The sequence below is a fragment of the Peromyscus maniculatus genome, chromosome 2, assembly GCF_049852395.1.
Source record: "Peromyscus maniculatus bairdii isolate BWxNUB_F1_BW_parent chromosome 2, HU_Pman_BW_mat_3.1, whole genome shotgun sequence".
NCBI classification, from domain to species: Eukaryota; Metazoa; Chordata; class Mammalia; order Rodentia; family Cricetidae; genus Peromyscus; species Peromyscus maniculatus.
Genome location: NC_134853.1, coordinates 67,808,099 through 67,830,541, shown reverse-complemented (window position 1 = coordinate 67,830,541; position 22,443 = coordinate 67,808,099).

The window sequence follows — 22,443 nt, the reverse complement described above, 5'->3', positions numbered from 1 at the left end:
AACATTGGGCATCTATTTATCTATTCCTAGGTAGGGAAAATTCGACCCGTCTCCTAAATGCTGGGGACCTCTTCCTGGAAGACAGGCCCTCGTGGTACCAAAGGACTCCATTCTTCTGGAGTCTTTATGAAGTCCACGGTCTCCCTCTTCCTGAGGACTCAGCTCTCCGCCCTTTTTCTGTCTCCATGGCGGTTCTTATGTCTGTCGGATCCACCAGCCATCTGTTCCGAGGCCTTCCTTGCCCCTTTGTCTCCCTGAGCCACACTTGATGCGAGCGTATAGACTGACTAAACACACCAGGCCCCAACAATGAAAGTCCAGTGTACCCCACCTTGATTTCAACCCCATTCCTAAGATTCCTGACCCCAAAGTTCCTCCAGGTACCCCACATCTGGAGTGCTGACCTCATCAGCAGGAACAGCTGGTGAGGGATGACATCATTGCTGAGGGGACTGCTATGGGACCTTGGGGAGTTCTCAAATTGTCATAAAGGGCATGCACATAAACACATTCTTCTCCGTGCTGACAGCCAGCTTCTCTCCCCCCGAAGCTGCTTCTCCAGAATTCACTGTGCCAAGAAGCTAAAAGCTCCCCAGCAGAGAGGGAGTGAACGCAGACTGGGGAGCCAGACTCTTTCTCTGAGATGAAGGCGACACCTAGTGGCTTGGGTAGAAATTAAGGACAGGGTCATTTTATTCAAAGGCATGGTCCAGGCTTGGTCCAGGCTGCCAGTGCTGTTGGTGAGAAGCAAGTATGCTCTATCTGGGCAAGAGACAGAACAACCGTCACCAGGTGATGTGACAGCAGGAGAAAGACATGGCTCCCGGGCCTGTCATCTCGGGACTGGGAGGACTGAGGCACAATGATCAGGAATTTAAGTAGCCTGGGCTACATAGTGAGTTCAGAGACAGCCTGAGCTAAAGAGCAAGAGCATGTCTCAAAGAAAATGACTCTTAACTCTTTTTTTTTTTTTTTTTTTTTTGGTTTTTTTGAGACAGGGTTTCTCTGTGTAGGTTTGAGCCTTTCCTGGAACTCACTCTGTAGCCCAGGCTGGCCTCAAACTCACAGAGATCCGCCTGCCTCTGCCTCCTGAGTGCTGGGATTAAAGGCACACACCACCACCGCCCAACAACTCTCTTATTTATTTATTTATAAACAGGGTCTCAATGCATAACTCAGGCTGCTCTCCAACTCATGATGCTCTTGCCTCAGTCTCCTAAATGCTGGAATGGCATGTGTGTACCACAATGCCTACATTCTTTTAACTCCAGACCAGCCAACCAAATCGTCGTGCTCACGAGAGAAGGTTTAAAAATGGCACCACTTTGACAACTCACAGAACGCCAGGGGTAGAATGGTTCCAATCTTCCTATTTAGAGATAATCAGAAACAGTCTCCAAGAGACATGTCACAGAGCCGCCCTCCCTCCCTCTAATCCCAAATGGCTTCCCAGTAGTGGAACAGAAGCTACAACCCTACTTCCCAAGGTGAAGCTCTTTGCAGAAATTCTGCTGATTCATGGACTCACAGTGTCATGGCCACCAAGTCCCAGAGTCTTTCTGCAAACCGTAGTGAGGAACAGCCACCACGGTTACCTAGAAAGTACAAGCATGGATGTGTCATTATTCCCAGTACTTAGGACAAGACATCATCTTAAGGGTTAAACATTCAAGCATCCTCTAGTCCCTCTTTCTTCCTTCCAATTAGTTGTGTATACTAGACAGTTAAAGGGCCAGGCACAAAAGTTAAATGATTCAATGGGATTTTCATTTTTATTCATTTATTGTGTAGACATCGGGATGTGTTTTCACAGGTGTGTGCAGGTATGTGTGCATATAAAACCAAACAGAAACAAAAAACACAGAGGTCCATGCCAGGTGTCCTCCTCTGTCGCTCTCCACTGAATATGGTGCTCACAAACTCGGCCAAACTAGCTGCCTAGCAACTGAAGCACTCCTGTTCCCCCCTCCTCAGAGCTAGGCACACACTACCACACGCAACAGCTTTTACCCAGGTGCTGGGATCCAAACTCGGGTCCTTCCGTTTACACAGCAAGTTCTTCTCAACAGAGTTGTCTCCCAGCCCCGACTTGAGGAGGTTTTTAACATTCGATGAAAGGTTTTGTTTTATTCTTTAATTTTGAAAGGAAGGTTAAAAGTATCATAAATGAGAATTTGCTTGTCTCTGTATTCCAATTTCCCAGGCTTCCGCTGTTCCTGTTGATGTAGACAGGACGCTCTGGGCTGTGTTCAGTGACTCTACTGCATGCAAAGGCCGGGAACCCCAGAGTCTGCTGACCTAAGAGCTCCCCTCTGATGTTGTCGTGGTTCCCCACTATTCCAGGGACAGCCTGTCCTGTCGGGTTTGGTTCAGAACTAAGCCACAGACCAGCAATCTGGCTAGCTGCTACAAGCTGATATGGGTTCCAAGAAGCCATGTTCCCTAGCAAAAAGAAATCCCAGCTCCAGCCACACTCAGGCAAAGGAGCCTCAAGTCCCTAGCAGATCACCGTGAGATTCACACTCACACTGATCTCCACAGTAGGTCCCGACGAAGGGTTAATCTGCATTATCAACTTGACTGGACTTAGAGTCACCTAGGAATGTCTGTGAGGGCTTCCCAGAGAGGAAGGAAGACCCACCTGAAGGATAGCACCATTTCTTAAGTGGGATCCTGAATCAAAGAAGCAAGCAAACTGGGAGTGGCTGCCTCATGCTCCTGGGCCACACCTTCCCCCACCATCATGGAGTCACCCTCAAACTGTGAGTCAAAATTAAATCCATACTCCCTTAAAGGGATTTTGTTGTTGTTTGTTGAGACAGGGGCTCTCCATGTAGCTTTGAGTCTCCCAGCACTTTCTATGTAGACCAGCCTGGTCTTGAACTCACGGAGATCCACCAGTCTCTGCCTCCCAAGCGCTGGGATTAAAGGTGTGCTCCACTGTACTCAACTCCCTAAATTTCTTCTGTCAGACAGGTCTTCAGTCAAGAAGAAAGGTAAGCAAGACATTCACATTCTCAATATACGAAGATTTTGTTGTTTAGTTTTTCTAGACAGGGTTTCTCTGTGTAGCCCTGGCTGTCCTGGAACTCACTCTGTAGACCAGGCTGTCCTGGAACTCACAGAGATCCACCTGCCTCTACCTCCCAAGTGCTGGGATTAAAGGTGTGCGCCACCACTGTCCAGCTACATTTACATTTGAACTCCAGATGACCCATATTTCTCCGGACAAGCATCCTTGTGAGTGTTCAGGAATTTCCCAGTGGCCCCACTTGGCTTATCTTTTTTCTTTTCTTTTATTTTTTTTTCCCCACACTTGGCTTATCTTCTCTTCTCTCAGGTCCACATACTGCCTACCTGGGTGATGCTCACCCTTGGGGAGCAGTTGACAGCAGAAAGTCTCACACAAAATATTCTATTATAGTCTCTATTCTACACTATTGAAAAGTCCACTTTCTTCGGAAGAGCCTTTCCCTGAGAAGAAGTGATGAGTGCCAAAAGGAAGGGTGTTTCCTCACGTTGAACCCTGCTAGGTCTACAAACAGCACATAGAAAGAGAAGCACAGGGAACAGTAGCTCCCAGAGAACAGAATGCAGTCGTTGTTATTTTAACCTTCTGTTCTACTTAGAATTTTCTAGGGAAGTCAAAGACTCAGGATAGGAGGAGAAATTGGAGAATTAGACAAAACTGCTCTCTTGCCCATGCTGCAGGACTGCATGAAAAACGAGAGTCATGAAGGGTGACAATGGAGGATTGGCCGCCGACAGAACAAAGCAGGAAGGCCAGTTAGGAGACTCCAGGAAGGAACGTCTAAGTGCCTGGTGCAGGATGAGGGTGGTACATGACACACGGAAGCCGGAGGGGCCCTTCAGGGGTGAGGCCAGCCTGGTGTGCACCGTGAGTCCCAGAGCAGCTACGGTAACACAGCAAGACCCTGTCACAGCAAGATCCTGTAAGATGGAGAGATGGCTCAGAGGTTAAGAGCACTGGCTGCTCTTCCAGAGGACCTGAGTTCATATTCCCAGCAACCACACGGTGGCTCATGTCCATCTGTAATGAGATCTGGCGCCCTCTTCTGGCCAGCAGGGATACATGCAAGCATAATAAATAATTTTTTTTTTTTTAAAGAATTGTAAGATGAAAAGAAAGGAGACAAACATAGCCGGGTAAATCTTTCCATCCCACTGGTACCCGAATAACCAGGCAGAGGCTTAATATTAATTACAAACTGTTTGGTCTGTGGCAAATTATCACTAACTAGCTCTTTCATCTTAAATTAACTCATTTCTATTAATCTATGTATTGCCACGTGAACGTGGCATTACCAGTCTGCTGGCATGTTGCTCCTTGGGTGGTGAACTGGCGTCTGCCCTCACCCCGCCCTTCTTCTCCCTGTATCTCTGCTTGGATTTCCTGCCTGGCTATACCCTGTCTTGCCATAGGCCGGAGCAGCTTCTTTATTAACCAGTGGTGGCAACACATACTCACAGCGTACAGAAAGACCGTCCCATGGCACAACGGGCTGTTCCAAAGCAAAGGCCCGGGGGTGGAGGGGAGTGGCCACAGGATTGCAATCCAAGAAGCTTTGCTCCATCCGAGTGCCGCCACCACCATTTCTGACAGGGTCTCCAGTTGTGACTCCTTCCTATGTAGCCTCCACGGTGTGTCCAAATGCCACAGCAATCTCTGAAGCAAAAAACTAATTATGCCATTTCCCTGCTTAAAATCCTTCCCTGATTCCCCATGGAAACTGTTTTTCAGACTGTTGTTAGCAGCAAAACCCTGCCTTTAAATGAAGAAAACAAAACAAAACAAAACAAAAAAACAGAAAATAAATAACAAAATAAGCAAGCCCAAGAGCTCCAGATGGGGCAGTGATGGTCTCAGAACCCCATGCCTTTACAGTCTTCTCAGACTAAGACTCTCAAGCACTCCAGGAACCTTTGTAAAGAAAGATGGTCCAGAAAACTTTACCAAAGAGTATATAGAAATGGTCTTAAGGAAGCCATTTCCAGAGCTTCTGTATTCTTCCCCAGAAGGATTTGTCCGAGAATGATCTGAATTCACACTGTCCTCATCATGCCTTCAAAAAAAAGACAGGACGTGACATGGGACGAGGTGGCACATACCTGTAACCCCAGCACTCAGGAAGATGAAGAGAAGGGGTCACAAGTTCAAGGCTGGACTACTTTACATAGCAAGTTCCAGGACAGCACCACCCCCACCACCCCCAAAACAAAGAAAAGAGCGGAAGAAAAACATCCTGAAACTCAGAGAGATCTGCCTGCATCTGCTCCTGGAGTTCTGGGACTAAAGAATTGTGCCGCCATGTCCCTCCCTAGCTCTGTGTTTTACTTTAAAAGTTTGTGTAGACTGGGGTGGTGGGGGTGGGGAGGTGTGCTCACCTTTAATCCCAGCACTGGGGAGCAGAGGCAGGCAGATCTCTGCCAGTTTGGTCTGAAATGTGAGTTCCAGGACAGCAAGGGCTGTTACACAGAAAAACTCTGTCTCAAAAAACCAACACAATGGGGCTGGAGAGATGGCTCAGAGGTTGAGAGCACTGGCTGCTCTTTCAGAGGTCCTGAGTTCAATTCCCAGCACCCACATGGTGGCTCACAACCATCTATAATGAGATCTAGTGCCCTCTTCTGGTGTGCTGGCAGAACATTGTATACATAATAAATAAATAAATCTTTAAAAAAAAAGAAAAAAAAACCCCAACACAACAGCAACAACAACAGTTTATGTGTATATTTTGAAGTGGTTTTATTTTTGTTTTATTTGGTTGTTACTATTAATTGATCGTTTGTTTTAAGAAAGGAAAGTTCCTTTAGTACACTGTAGGGGGTATCAAGCTGGACAGTAACAAGAATTACCTGTAGCCTTGTTTTGTTCGATTTTTAAATTTATATTTATTTCATTTTATGTGTATGAATGTTTTGCCTGCATTATGATGTGCACCAGATGTGTGCCTGGTGCCCTGGGGTGTCAGAAGAAGGCACTGGATCCCTAGAACTGAGGTTACAGATGGTTGTGAGCCACCATGTGGATGCTGGGAACCGGACCTGGGTCCTTTATAAGAACAACAACCGTTCTTCACATATGAGCCATCTCTCTAGTCTCTTTTTTTTTTTTTTTTTATTTTATTGTTATTTCCTATGGCGAGGTCTCATTATGCAGCCCGGGCTGGCCATGACTTCCTAATGACCTTCTGCCTCTGCCTCCTGACTAGCCAGGATTACAGGCCAGCACTAGCGGCCTGACCTCGAGGGAGTCTCTGAAATGAATGTGGCAAAAGAGAATACACCAATGACACATTCTCTCCTAAGTCTAGAGCAGGGCAGGGACATAGCTCAGGGGCACAGCACCTGGCTAGCACGCACAAAGCCCTGGGTTTGACCCATGGTCAAAAAGGAAAAGACAAAACAACAAAAACAAAAGCAGCTTTTGAGCCCTGGCATTTGCCTGAGGCTCAAAATAACACTTAAAAATCAGTGGTGAGCTGGGCGGTAGTGGTGCATGCCTTTAATCCCAGCACTCGGGAGGCAGAGCCAAGCGGATCTCTGTGAGTTCGAGGCCAGCCTGGTCTACACAGCAAGATCCAGGACAGGCTCCAAAACTACACAGAGAAACCCTGCCTCAAAAAAAAAAAAAAAAAAAAAGGGTGTGGTTAATTTAAGTTGTAAGAACTAATAAATAATAAGCCTGAGCAATAGACCAAACAGTTTATAATTAATATTAAGCCTCTGAGTGATTATTTTAAAAGTGGCTGCAGGATGGGGCAGGAAAAGCTTCCATCTACATGGGGCACCCCACATGGGACACCAGATGAAGTGAGACCCCACAGAAGTTGGTCAACAATTTGTTAAGGAATAAAATGGGAATTACACATTCACAAATACAGAATGAAATGGTACCGCTGCCTCCTCATCCACCAGGGAAGGATGGAGAAAGCCCCGTCCCAGCTCACTGAACCGTGGCATCAGGAAACCTTCCATGTCCCACAGAGAGAGTGTAACCCTCCTCTTCAGTTCTTATCTGGTCACATACATACCCAGACAAGACCACGCCCTAGGGCTAGTCATCCCAATACCACTGGCTGAATGGATCGAATTCCCACAATACATAGGTGGAGATGACTATTGTAGAAGACTTAAGGAAGAAGCATCAGATGGATGCTTCTAGGTGCTTCCACCTTAAGGAATGAATAAGATAGAATTTAAGAGAAATAAGGTCAAAAGCCATTCCCCAACAATTGACACTAGTGTTAGGATAATACAAGGGATTTATTTCTAGATAAAGCCTTACATAACAGTTTGGTGGAGCATGCTAAGATTTTGCAAAACTCAGGACACATAAATCGTGCAGAATTCAGAATTTTTTTAACATCTAAAATGTATTGTAAGAAGATCAACAAAATAAAATTTCTTCCTATGACACATTCCTTTACAAAAAAAAAAAAGACTTATTTATTTGTGTGCATGCACATGTGTCCCCTCAGAGGCAAGAAGAGGGCATCAGATTCCCTGGAAATGGACATTTCCTTGGACCAACATTAGTACTGGGAACGTAACCTGGGTCCTCTGGAAGAGCAGAAAGTGCTCTTAACCCTTGAGCCATCTCTCCAGCCCCATGTGATACACTCTTACTTGGATTCTCCTTCAGAGTCTAGACACTGTGGTTCCCAGCTACCAAAATGCCTGTGGCACCCACTTACGCGTTACAATAGCATCAGACAGAGTGGCTCAGGCCACTTAGCACCCGGGAGGCCAAGGCAAATGGGTACTTCTGCATCCCCTATCAAGGCACACCAATGGTCAAAAAAATCTGGTTATATTTATTTCATCTCTGTGGCTCAGCACTGGCAACACATTTTCAGATGTCAGATTACTGTTTCTTCATTGGATAAACAAGCGTGCAGATGAAGGGATTCACATTAAAGGGAAAAGAAATACCTCCCCTAGGACAGCAGGGCAATGTTAGCAGGGCAGTGTGGGACAGGGGATTCAGGAATGGGTCAGTGATAAGTGAATTTATGTAGTGAGCATTAAACCCAGTCTTGTATAAATATAATCTCCCATACCATCACAGACTTCATCTACGCCACAACAAAAGTCTGCAAATCACCTCCTCAAAGGCTTATGAGCAGGTGCCATCACACACTGCGTCCTTTTGTGTCTACAAACCCAGCCCAATCAGAAGAGAAGCTCTATTCTCTGTTCAATGCAGAATTCACCTCCCAGGTTTCTGCACCAAGATAAGAGGCTTTCTGTACCCCAGTAAGCCAGAACAAACCGAATTAAAAACGTAAAAGACTAAGTTTGTTTTGAGTAAAGCAACTCCTGGGTGAGTCCTCCAGCCCCCAGAGATCGAGGTGGGAAAAAGTCACATGGCCAAACTAAAGGAGGGAGCTTAAATACCTGTAGGCGAAGGGTGATGACGAGTCTTCCATAAGCTGGGTCTGTGCCCAATTACACCGCTCTCAGCGGGAATTGGGTCCCCGCAACTTCAGGGGAAGAGCTGCCACAGCTGCTGCAGCCCCCAAGATGCAGAGCTGGGCTTTGGTGGCTTTGGTGGAGATTCACTGAGAGGTTGGGGTTTGGAAAGAGAGGACTGGGGCTTCCCAGATCAAGCAGGGGTGAGCTGGAGATTCCAGTGAAACATTCTCCTTGTCCAACCCAGACAGGAGCCGTGGCCCAAAGGAGCCTGATGCAGGGAAGAGAGCTCAGTCTCTTCCATCACTTCTCCTCCTAGTCCTCAAGAAGATTCTATAGGAGATTCCAACTTTTAAGCAGTTGTAAATGTTAGGGTCCGCGAGAAGTCCCATAAAGTACCACCAATCATGTATGCAATCAGCAAAAGCTTTTAATAAAAAAAAAAAAAATTCCAGCATGCTGGAATCAAACCATCTGGCAAAGTTTGCAGACTCCTTTTTTAAGCAGGATTAGGGGAATACCAACTGTTGTTAAGTGTCCTTTGAAGTGATTTGAGTCTAGACTCTTACTGCTACAGAAATCATTTTATGATTGGCTCATGACATCTAGTGAGCAACTGTGGTTGTGTGTCAGGGGTCTGTCTGCTGTGCCAGGAGTCTGTCTGCTGTGCCAGGGGTCTGTCTGTTTGACTGAAAATAGCAAGAACAGTTCCTGCTTGTGGCTGGGTGAGAACCTGATTGGCTATCAAACTGGATGTACTTCCTGAGGGTCTGGTTGAAGCCAGACATGAGTCAACATAGGATGGTGGGGTAATAAGGGGCAGAGGTCTTAGCAAACTGGCCCCCAGAAACAAAAAAACAAATAATACCATGCCCCTGTTAGGTTCAGTCCTGTTATAAGAGAGGATGTCCTCTTCAGTAAACATCAAGGAGATGGGGTGGGGGGCAGTCACCTCCTCGTGTAACTGAGGCCATGGCAAAGCACAGCTTACTGGGCATGATAGGCCACCCACCTTGTCTGGCAGATGTCAAAATGCAGGCTCTTTTTTTTTTTTTTCTTTTTTTTTTCTTTTTGTTTTTTCAAGACAGGGTTTCTCTGTGTAGCTTTGTGCCTTTCCTGGGACTCACTTGGTAGCCCAGGCTGGCCTCAAACTCACAGAGATCTGCCTGCCTCTGCCTCCCAAGTGCTGGGATTAAAGGCATGCGCTACCACCGCCCGGCAAAAACGCAGGCTCTTTTAGGAGGCCATTGCAGCTTCTCCACTGGGTTGGTCCTCATATAAACAACTTTGATCCAGTTCTGTGTGTGCGTGCAAGAGTGCAAGGGACTGAACCCAGGGCCTCCCGTGTGCGAGGGAAGTGCTCCTCTGCTGAACCACACCCTCCTCTACCCTACCCTGTTGTTGGGTTTGGTTTTGAGACAATCTCTCTCCATAGCCTAGGCTGGACTCCCCAACTAACTATGTAGTGCAGCTGACCTCAAACTCATGGTAATCTATGTAGCTCAACCTCCCAAATGCTGAGATTACAGACAGAGCCACTCCCCCCGGCCCCCCCCCCCCCTCTGCCCCAGCCAGGGTCTAAATTTAGCCCATGCTGGCTTAGACTCATCATGATCTTGTGCCTTTTGGTGATTTTTTGTTGTTGTTGGTTTTTCGAGACAGGGTTTCTCTGTGTAGTTTTGGTGCCTGTCCTGGATCTCGCTCTGTAGACCAGGCTGGCCTAGAATTCATAGAGATTCCACCTGGCTCTGCCGCCCGGTTGATTTTTTTTTTTTTTTTTTTTTTTTTTTGATTACCATTTTCAGCTGAGAGCTGTGGCACGGACCTTCAATTCCAGTGTTTATGAGGTAGAAGCAAGAGGATCTGGAGTTCAAGGCCAGTCTGGGCTACATGAAAACCCATCTACAGAGAGAGAGAGAGAGAGAGAGAGAGAGAGAGAGAGAGAGAGAGAGCGCAAGTACATGCTGTGTATTTGGGAGAGCATGACGTTGGAATCTGATCCTCAGAACACACATCAGGAACTCAGGCGTGACAGTGTACCTCTGTAAGCCCAGTTCTGGGAAGGGGAGGAAGGAAAATCTCCGGGGCTTGATAGGCAACCAGAATAACCTATGTGGGCAGCCCTAGGACAGTGAGAGACCCTATATAAAAAACAAACAACAACAACAACAACAAAACCCTACAGCTTCCACGACAAGGTTTTTCCTTTTCTTCTCTTAAATTTTATTTATTTATGTATTTATTTATTTATTTATTTATTTATTTTGAGGGTGAGGTTGCAAGGGCAGAGGGTGGATACAAAAGGACAGGAAATGAATAGGCTCGAGATGCATGATGTAAAAGACACAAAGAGCCAGGTATGGTGGTGCACGCCTTTAATCCCAGCACTGGGGAGGCAGAGGGAGGCAGATCGCTGTGAGTTCGAGGCCAGCCTGGTCTATAGAGCAAGTTCCAGGGCACCCTGGACTACACAGAGAAGCCCTGTCTCAAACAACAACAACAAAGACACAAAGAATAAATTAAAAAAAAAAAAAAAGACAGCACCTGAGAAACTGCATGAGAAGTTGACCTCTGGTCTGCACACACACGTGGGCATATACATGTGCTTGTGCATGCACGTGTGCACCAAGTGATATGAATACACACACACACACACACACACACACACACAAATCCAGGCCTGATAGCACATATTTGAAATCCCAACACTTGGCAGCTTGAGGCAGAAGGAGAACCATGAGTTCCAGGCCAGCCAGCCTGGACTAAAGAAATCATTAATTTTAATGTGGCATAGTAGTGCATGTCTACAATCCCAGGCAGTAAGTCCAAGGCCCTGGGCTACAGAACAAGTTCCAGCCAGGCTTCTTTTCTTTTTCTTTTTTTACTTTTTATTTTTTCCTGTCTCAAACAAATAAAAATTTTAAAAAAATTTTAAAAAACCACTAATTTTAGAGATCACATAGTTTAACACATCTGAAATGTGGATTTTGTTTTGTAGACACAGTCTTAGCTCACACCTCAAGCTAGCCTCAAACTCACTGTGTATCCCAGGCTGGACCTGAACTCTGGATCCTCTTGCTCCCATCTCCCAAGTACTGGGATCACAGGCAGAATTACCTTCCCTGGCTCCATATGTGGTCATGGTAACAGTCACCTGGGCTACTTTTGAGGGACCTGAAGGTCATTGTGTGTGTGTGTGTGTGTGTGTGTGTGTGTGTGTAAGCCACCACAATTTAGGTAAGCTCAGTGTTTAATGAAACCTTGGATATCAGAAGATCATAAACTCTTGTTTTATTTTAAGTTTCTCTGTGAAACAACTGTCCTAGAACTCACTTTGTAGACCAGGCTGGTCTCGAACTCACAGAGCCTGCCTCTGCCTCCTGAGTTCTGGGATTAAAGGCGTGCGGCACCGCTGCCACCGCCGCCTGGTTTATAAACTCTATTCTTTTTTTTTTTTTTAAGATTTATTTTATTTATTATATAAACAGTGTTCTTTCTGCAAGTTTGCCTGTACACCAGAAGAGGGCACCAGATCTCATTACAGATGGTTGTGAGCCACCATGTGGGTGCTGGGAATTGAACTCAGGACCTCTGGAAGAGCAGCCGGTGCTCTTAACCTCTGAGCCATCTCTCCAGCCCCCTAAACTCTATTCTTAAAGCATACTAAAAGCTTTATTTTCTGGACCTGCGTCTGTGTCCTATGCTAGCTGCTTCCTTGGCTTGTTTCTCTCCGAGGCTTCCAGGTCAGCTGGGCTGTGTGCACAGACAGCAGGAACAGCAGCAGATCTCCTGAAGCTTTCGGGCCAGCTAGCCTGGTGGGCACAGCCGAAAACACCAGCAAAAAGTCTCTGCTTCAAGCAAGGTGGAAGGTGAGGGCTGGCACCTCAGCTTGTCCTCTGCCCTCCGTACTCTGTGGGGCATGAGTGCACCTACATCACACACCCAAGTGTGTGCGTGCTCACACACACACAAACCACTCTGTAGCAGAGGAGGACCCTGAACTTCTGATTTTTCTGCCTCTACCTCCTGAGTGTTGGGATTACAGGCCCTGGGGGCTAGTTTCCTAATGAATGAAGAAAGGCTATCTTTGGGTGCGGGGAATAACATAAGATAGAAATTATACCTTTAAAAAAAATAATAACTTAAGCTGGACAGTGGTGGTGCACACCTTTAATCCCAGCACTTGGGAGGCAGAGCCAAGCGGATCTCTGTGAGTTCGAGGCCAGCCTGGTCTACAGAGTGAGATCCAGGACAGGCACCAAAACTACAGAGAGAAACTCTGTCTCAAAAAAACCAAAAAAAAAAAAAAAAAAAAAGAAAGAAAGAAAGAAAGAAAAGAAAAACCAAAATAATAATAAGTAACTTAAAGAAAACTATCATAGATTTAACTTGGAATACACTTACCACAATACTTTTTAAAATAATGAAAAAACAGGAATAAAAGGGATAACTTAGTGGTAGTGTTTGACTAGCTTGTATAAGGCCCCGGGCACTCGAAAATAGTATATGGTGGCTGGGGGTGTACCTTAGGGGTAGAGTACTTGACTGGCATTCCAAAGCCCTCGTTGGATTTGATCTCCAGCATCACATAAACTGGGCGTGAGGGCACATGTCTTCAATCCCAGAAGACGGAAGGTAGAGGCAGGAAGATCATCAATATCAAACTGAAAATGTATAGACCAAGTCCATTCCCCTTATGAACACTTGGGAGGCAGAGGCAGTTCAATCTCCGAGTTAGAGGCCAGCCTGGTCTACAGAGTGAGTTCCAGGACAGCCAGGAAACCCTGTCTCAAAAAACAAAACGGAAAAAAAAAATGAAAGAAAGAAAAAGGGGGGGGGAAGGGAGGGAGGAAGGAAGGAAGAAAGAGGTTGAAAATGTATAGACTAAGTCCATTCTCCTTATGAACATACACATGTACACAATAGAAACCCAAACAGCATAAACTAAATGTTGTTCGTATTGTAACAGAACCCCAAACTGACTCCATGATGGAAGTGTGATTCAAGCTGTAAAACTCAGCGCATAGACAGCGCCACCTGCCAAAACTAAAACAAAGACCTGATCCATCACAGTCCAAAGTTCTGGGAACGTCTCTGAATGTACTAACCTTGTTTTTGGCTCCTGTAGTTCTGCTTCTGGCTAACTGCTCTTGTAAACTGAAGTGTGCCAACCTAGAATATGGTTGTTGTGCTTAAAAGCTCATCCTGAGAAAGGCTCGGGGCTACACAGGGACCTGGAGGACCCAGTGTAGTCGCGGGCCGGCTAATAAAGACTTCCTGCTGGTTTAAACCTGTGTCCGAGCAGTCTTCTCTGGTGGACACCTCACAACAGTATTAGGTATGATAACATGGGCTAGAGTGTGTGTGTGTGTGTGTGTGTGTGTGTGTGTGTGTGTGTGTGTGTGTACTTCTGTAATGAGAAATTTTTGGGAAAAAAAGAAAGAAAAATTTGAGAACCAGGTGTAGAAATGCACACATTAAATCCCAGCATTTGGAGGCAGAAACAGACAGAGCTCTGTGAGTTCGAATTCAGCCTGTCTACATAGCAGTTCCAGTCTAGTCAGGGCTACATAGTGAGAACCTGTCTTAAAACACTAAAGAAGAAAGGAAGGAAAGAAGGAAGGAAGGAAGGAAGGAAGGAAGGAAGGAAGGAAGGAAGGAAGGAAGGAAGGAGGAAGGAAGGAAGGAAGGAAGGAAGGAGGAAGGAAGTAGGGGAGGAAGGAAAAGGAAACTGAGAATTATCTTTTGAAATATCACAGGGATAAAAGAGCAATTAAAAAAAAAATCTCAGGACTGGAGAAGTAGCTTAGGCATTAAGAGTACTGTTCTTTCGAAGAGAGTCCAGTCAAAGAGAGAGAAGAGGGATTCTATGAGCAAGGGGCATCAAGACCATGATGGGGAAATGTTCAGAGACAACCAAACCAAACCAGTGGGAACTTATGAACTTTAGACCAACACCTGTGGAACCTGCAGGGGACTGGACTAGGCCCTCTGCATAATCGAGACAGTTGTGTAGCTTGACCTGCTTAAGGGGCCCCCTGGCAGTAGGATCAGGATCCATCCCTGGTGCATGAACTGGATTTTTGGAGCCCATTACCTATGGTGGGACACCTTACACAGCCTTGATGCAGGGGGGAGGGTCTTGGACCTGCCTCAGCTGAATGCACCAGGCTCTGCTGACTCCCCATGGAGGCCTTATCTATTCGGAGGAGGGAATGTGGAGTGACTTGGGAGGGAAGTATGGTGGGGGGACAGGGGAGAGAAGGGCATCTGTGGTTGATATGCAAAATGATTAAAAAAAATTCTTAATTAAAAAAAAAAAGTACTGCTCTTGGGCCTGGCAATGGTGGCTCATGCCTTTAGTCCCAGCACTCTGGAGGCAGAGCCAGGTGAATCTCTGTGAGTTCGAGGCCAGCCTGGTCTACTGTGTGAGTTCAAGGACAGGCACCAAAGCTACACAGAGAAACCTTATCTCAAAAAAACTGAAAGAAAAACAAAAATAAAAACAAGAGAGTTCTGCTCTTGGCCCTGCACCTGGCCTGGGCAGGACAATAGAGCCAATCCTATGGGCGGAGGTGTGGGTGAGCCAGCCCCAAAGTTGTGAGCATGGGAGAGCTGTCCCCATTACTCATCTATCACGAGGCAGCATGGACAAGGGAGAGATGCCCGCCCTTCCCCCTCCGCCGCCGCTGCCGCCGCCGCCGCCGCCACCACCCATCAATACCTGAGGCAGGTGGGAGAGCTGGCCCTGAGGTTAGAGGGGCAGCATGGCTGCCCCTGCCCGCCACCAGCTGCATCGGGAGAGCAGGCCCTGCACCTCCAGTGGGCAGCACAGTAGAGCCAACCCCATTGGCAGAGGTGTGGGTGAGCCGGCCCTGATACTGTGAGCATGGGAGAGCTGTTCCCATTGCTGGTCTGTCACGCGGTGGCCTGGGCGGGAGACAATCCCACCACTGCCTGTATTCAGCTCAATAGATACTTGTTGGGGGGGTGGGGGGTTGCAATGGTGCATGTCTATAATCCCAGATACTCAGGTAGTTGAGGCAGGAGATCCTTAAGTTCAAAGCCAGTTTGGACTACAGGGCAAGTTTAGGGATAGCCTGGGCAGCGTAAAGTGATTCTGTCTCAAGATTTAAAAAAAAAAAAATGTTTTGAAGGACCAGGCATGGTGGCTCATACTTATAATTTCAGCACTTGGAAGCCTGAGGCAAGAGTATTACCCACAAGTTCAAGGCCAGCCTGAGCTACAGAGTAAGACCTTGTCTCAAAAAATAAAAAGTAGATAAACAATTAAATACGTAGCTAGGATTTGTTTGTATAATGTAAATTTTTTACAAACGATGTAGAGCAGTGGTTTTCAACCTTCCTAACGCTGCAACTCTTTAATACAGCTCCTCATGTTGTGGTGACCCCCAACCATAAAATCAATTTTGTTGCTACTTCATAACTGTAATTTTGCTACTGTTATAAATCATAATGTAAATATCTCTGTTTTCATAGCTCTCTGAACAGTTGAAGATAGGTTTCTTCTGTATTCCAGAATCTAATCAATATTTATATATATTTATATAATTCAGCTATCATTTGGCTTAAAAGGGCTTATTGGGAAATGTTATCATTTATACTATTTTCTACAGAGAAAATATTTTACTGTTTAAAATAACCCTAGATTTTTAAATTATAACCTGTTTTTATGTTCAGGCTATCTGAGTATTATTTCTCCTGCAGTTGTACATAAAATGTTTTTACATTTAAAAAAAGAACAAATACTATAGATTGTATTACATGAAATACATAGAATATACAAATTCATAGAGACAGAAAGATTAGATGTTATCTCAATACAGAGAAGAAAGGAACATAGAGCAATGATTTCCTAAGTACAGAATCTCTGTTTTGTGTGATGGAAAAACCCCACAAATGGATAGTAGTATCAGAACATAATATCATGAATGTAATAAATCAATACAATTAATGTAATTAATGAATATCATAAATATAATTGTTGAATGAATACTGCAAATGTAATCAATGAATACCACAAATGTAATTAATATCATGAGTGTAATTAAAAAATAGAAAAAAAATTTTTAAAAAATCTCTGTTTTCTGATGGTCTTAGGCGACCCCGTGAAAGGGTCAGTCATCCCCAAAGGGTTCGAGACCTACAGGATGAGAACCACTGACCTAGATGAAGTCTTCTATGCGTTGGGAGATGACCATATGTCTAAGACACTGAAATCACATTTGATAGTGCTGGTAGTCACTTCCTTCCTGGGACTCTTATCATGACTTTTCTAGTAGCTCATACCTCCTAGTCACCTCTCCACCCAAAGCCCAACTGACTTCTCCCTGCAGAATCCCTCTTCCTCCCCCGAAGTGTGTGGGCTTTTCCCACAAGGCTCTTTTTGTCCTTGGATTTCTACAGGCTTTTGGCAGGGCTTGCTTCCCAGGTGAGTTCACCCATGGTCATGGCATCACCTGTCACCTCACACATACCTTCTGCGATGACTTGCTTGTTGGGTGTGAACAGGGTGCTACACAGATAAGGTATTTGGGGATTGCTAAATACCAATGGCGTGATGTAGCTAGTTCCTCCTGGAAGGAAGAGGAAGCCTCCTAAGACTCAGAAAATCCAGGGAACTTTCAAGGCTTACAAAGTGCCTATACTTCCAAGAGTCACCAGGTCCTTCCCTGAGCTCATCGTAACAACCATTGGGAGAGGGGACTCTCAGAAAGGATGAGTAGCCAGCAAGTTGTGCCAGGAGCTAAAGAGATGCAGTTTTCATAAGTCATCAAGGTAGACTTTTTGGTGATGTGGCTGCCTTCAAGTCACCTGCACACCTGCAACTAACCCCTCACCTAGATTCCCGTAAGTGACCCCAGGAAACTCAACTCACAGGCTTACGAAACTGGTCGTGTAGGGAATCCTTCGGTCTTCGGTGCCGTATCGGGAGTGCACAAATGTTTGCTCACATAGCCCTGAAAAAGCCACACGACAATGTGATTCCCCAAAGAAAAGACCGCCTGGAGGATGTGAGGAGAAGGTGACATCATCGGCAATAAATTTATTTCCTCCCTCCCTGTAAAGCAAACCGAGTAAAAATAATACATAAATAAGAAAGTCAGCAGAGTGTGGTTTTAAAATTCTTGAGTTAAAAGGGCTGAGGATGTGTCATACTTTTGTTTGTGGAAGAAAAAAATGAATTCAATAATTAGCCGAAGGAAGCAATAAATTAGACTTCAGAATTTTAAAACTTTGGCTCTTCAAAAGATACCATTAAAAAATAAATAAGTTTTTGAAAGCTGAGCAAGGTGGCTTACACCTGTAATCCCAAAACACAGAGGGCTGAAGCAGGAGGATGGTGAGTTCTGAAGCCAGCCACATGGGAGACTGCCTCAAAAACCAAATGGGCAGAAGAAAAGGAAGAAGGTGAGCACCAGCTGGGAGGAAGTTTTTTGTTTGTTTTGTTGTTGTTGTTTCCAGACAGGATTTCTGTCTGTAACCTGGCTACCCTGGAACTTGCTCTGTAGACCAGGCTGGCCTTGAACTCAGAGATCCGCCTGCCTCTGCCTCCTGAGTGCTGGGATCAAAGGCATGCACCACCATAACCAGTGACCTGACTTACATTTTTATAGAGTTGTTGACCTTCATGTAAATGGAGTCACAGAGATCTAACCAGGTAGAGGCAGGCGGATCTCTGTGAGATCGAGGCCAGCCTGGTCTACAAAGCCATTTCCGGGACAGCCAGGGCTGTCACACAAAGAAACTCTATCTTGAAAAACAAACAAACAAACAAAGAGTTGGTGTGAGTAGATGTCTGGGGCAGGGTGGAAGAGGATGGCTTTGAAGGATAGTACAGAGCTGGCACCGTGGTACCCACCTGTAGTCCCAGATACGGAAAAAGGTTGAGGCAGGGGGTTGCTTGAGTTTGGGCAACACATCAAGATTCTATCACACACAAAAAAGGGGAGGCTGACATCCTCATGCAGACATGCATGTGAGCAGAACACCAATGCACATAAAATAAAAGTAAATAAATCATTTTAAAAAAAAGAAAAAAAGGGGGGAGGTATTGGAGAAATTAGTCAAACGCACATGCCAGGAACCTGCCAGTGTTCAAACCTGCGTTTTGCAGCGTCTAGCTGCCTGTATGAGACAAGAAGCAGGAACCTGGTTTTGGCTCTGTTTAGAATTGGTTATTAAATATTGTCAGGTTTAAGGTGGAAACTCAAGCCGTTGGGCGCCATTTGTTGCTGGAGAGCGTCTCTCCAGGTTCCACCAAAACCCGCAGTCCCACAATCCACGTATAAAATAATCACTCAGACGCTTATATTACTTATAAACTGTATGGCCGTGGCAGGCTTCTTGCTAACTGTTTTTATATCTTAAATTAACCCATTTCTATAAATCTATACCTTGCCATGTGGCTGGTGGCTTACCGGTGTCTTTACATGCTGCTTGTCCTGGGGTTGGCTGCAGTGTCTCTCCTCCTTCTTCCTGTTTCCCCAATTCTCCTCTCTCCTTGTCCCGCCTATACTTCCTGTCTGGTCCCTGGCCATCAGTGTTTTATTCATATAGAGTGATATCCACAGCAGGGAGGCTGGTTAAGAATGTGTATTGCTCTTACAGGGTACCCAAGTTCAGTTCCAGACACCCATATTGAGCATCTTACACTGCCTGAACTGCAGCCCTAGAGAATCTAACACCTTCCTCAGGCCTCCACAGCTAGTTGCACTCACATGCTCACACCCACATGGGTGCACACATAATGAAAACATGAATTTTTCAAAAAGAGAGGGAGGAGGAACAGAGATGTTCTGTGTCTTTGCCGGGCACTAGAGGGTGACATAGGCACAGAGGCATGCACATCTGTCAACTTACCACATCATACATCAAAGTGGGTGGTAATACTGGACAAGGTGGCCCGGGCACCTCCCAGCACATGAGAGGCTACGACAGGAGGACTGCTGAGTTTTAGACTAGCCTGAGATAGACAGTGAGTTCTAGTCCAGCCTGGGCGACAGAGTGAGGTTTTGTCTCAAGCCTCCCGCAATCTGCTGAGTGCAAATTGTATATTGGTTCAGTTTTTAAAAAACAATTATTCTGAAGCAGTTAAGGAGTTATCAGTTGTAGCTGGCCCTAAGAAACCAAGGCAAATGTTTGTCAGGTATTTAGAACACGGTTAGCCTTGATCCTTTGGCTTTCTGAAAGCTTCTCTGTTCAGTGGAGACAATAGGTTAGGGAGTTGTATTCCCTCTCATGAGTTAGCCTTACTTACTTACGTATTATGTACAGGGTTTCTTCCTATAGTTCAGGCTTTCCTGGAACTTACTACATAGCCCAGGCTTGCTCTGAACTCAGATCCTCATGGTTCAGCTTCCAGAGTCTGGGACCACATACGTAAACTGTCATATCTGTTTTTTAAAGACCAGTCCCAAGCTCCGATAAGAGTTTCATTAAGACCTCATCAGAAGATTGATGCTCCCAAAGTAAACACTCCATTATGGCAAAGCAGGACACATTGACTACATAACTGACTGGGTCCTGAACCTTCCCAGGGAATCATCTGGTAGATGTTTCGGCAGGAGATGGACAAACATGACTCTGTCACAATCGATACAACACACGGACGAGTGGTTTCCCGTTGGACACACAGATTGTTAGAACAACTAGATGGATGTGGGTTTTCTTTGTAATTTAACCAACTTTGACTGTCAGTCACCGAAAAGACAGGAAAAGGAAAGACAAAGGTTAAACCCACTGACTACCCTACCTCCTCCTCTCACATGTCCCTTACCTCGCTGCTCTCAACCCTCAGCATGTGTCAAAACCACGCCAGAGGGGCTTTGGCTAGACAAAAATGTAAAGTAGAAAAAGACTAGGATTGCCGGGCAGTGGTGGTGCACGCCTTTAATCCCAGCACTCAGGAGGCAGAGCCTGGCGGATCTCTGTGAGTTCGAGGCCAGCCTGGGCTACAGAGCAAGATCTAGGACAGGTGCCAAAGCTACACAGAGAAACCCTGTCTCAAAAAACAAAAACAAAACAAAAAGACTAGGATCAAGGTGTATAGATAAGAAATGGGGGGGCTGATGGGATTCAGCGCTCTGGACATCTGTCATATCAGGTCACAACATACATGCCATCTTTCTGAGTCCTCTGGTGTCCTTTCTCCCCCCTCTATGTATTGGAAAAATAGAATTCTTCACTCTCTCCCTCAACTGGAACATGAGGACTCCCTAGGGTTCTTCCTCCTGTCTTTGCTTTTTTCCTTCTTTTAAAAACATCCATTATTTTTTATGTGTGTGTGTGGAGGGCAGGGGTTGTGTATGCAGATGCCCATGGGTGCCGGAAGAGGGTGTTGGATCCCTTAGAAGTGGAGGTCCAGACAAATATGGGCTGCTGGTCAGAGCTGCCAGATGTGGGTGCTGGGAACTCGGTAACACCACACGTGCTCTTCGCTACCAGAGACAAGGATGGCACTAACCAAATCACGCTGGCATCTCAGCTTGCTCGTTGCGGGAAGAGTCGAGGCAAACGTCATCACTGGCAAGAGCCTGCAAGGCTGCTGAGTACTCCCTGATGGCAAGCCCTCTTCTGTGGGTTCGAAGCCTGGCTCCTTAGGTCCCCCTCCCTTGGTGACAAGTCTTAGAGCAGAGACATGAATACTTTAGTGTTGGGGACATGACTCGATGGTGCAGTGCTTGCTTGTCATGAGCAAGGCACTGGGTTCAACTGGCAGTGCTGGAAAACAAGGGCCCGAGGGCCCTGAGAGATGCTCGGCAGGTAAAGACACTTGCCGCCCTGCAAGCCTGGCCAGGCTCCATCCCTGGAACCCACAGAGGGGTGGGAAGAGAGAACCAACTCCACAGGCACACTGCGGCACAAATGGCGCACACGCCACCTCACGCACAGGAACAACAGTGGAAGAAATACTTCAAATTCTCCCTTCTCCTCTCCTTGTCTGTGTGTCGTCCCCATCCCCCCGTCCTTCCGTCCCCATCCCCGTCCCGTCCCCCCCCCCCCCCCCCGCCGCCATCTTCACTCTCATCAGAACTAATGTCTGTGTCCAGTTTGATGATCTCGTCCAGAGAATTTGATGTCTCATTCTTGGTTTTTTAAAAATGTACCGTGTTTGATACAAGTAGGCTTATATTATCCATGCTGCTATCCAGCTTTTTATGAGCCATGGCATTTATTTGTTTGGGTGGAGGTTGAGACAGGGTCTTGCTGTGTAGCCCTAGCTGGCCTCCGTACTTAGATCATGCTGTCCCTGCCTGCTGAGTTCTGGGATTATAGGTGTGTGCCGGCAGACCGGGCATATTTTCTCTCTTCTTACCACCTTTACCACCTTTGAAGAAAAACTGCACACTGCATATATATATATATATATATATATATATATATATATATGTATGTGTGTATATGTATATGGTCAGAGGTCAAGCATCGTCTGACATGCATGAGGCCTGAAATTCAACCCCTAGTGAATCTCACTACTGTACAGCCCGTTAATGAGTCACAGGGGAATGGACTGGGCTCACACTCGGCAGACAAGGAGCATGCTCACGAGTATTATTTCTCTGTTGGCAGCCTAACAGTAAATGCTAATTGTACTAGAATTCTTTTCAGCTAATGAGAGGCTTGAATGAGACCCCAGAGGGTCTCATTTCCCTTTCATGTTCCGATAATTTCCCTTTCCGTCCTCACTATAGACAGACGGCTCTTTTTGTTAACCTCTGTTATTACTCCTATTATTATTAATTGTATGGGTGCGTGACAGGGACCCAGTGCATGGTGCGCATGTGGAGGAGGTTGTTAAGCAGAGAAATCTCAGGTGTGGCAATGTTTCCAGAGCTGCAGACACAGCGGGAAGTAAGGACCTGAAATCTGAGCACCGAGGGGCAGAGAGGCAGTAGGGTTGGGGGCAGAGACAGCAGGGTGGGGAGGCCAAGCACCCTAAGAAGCTACATAGTAAAGCCGCTTCAGGACACCCCAACTCCATAA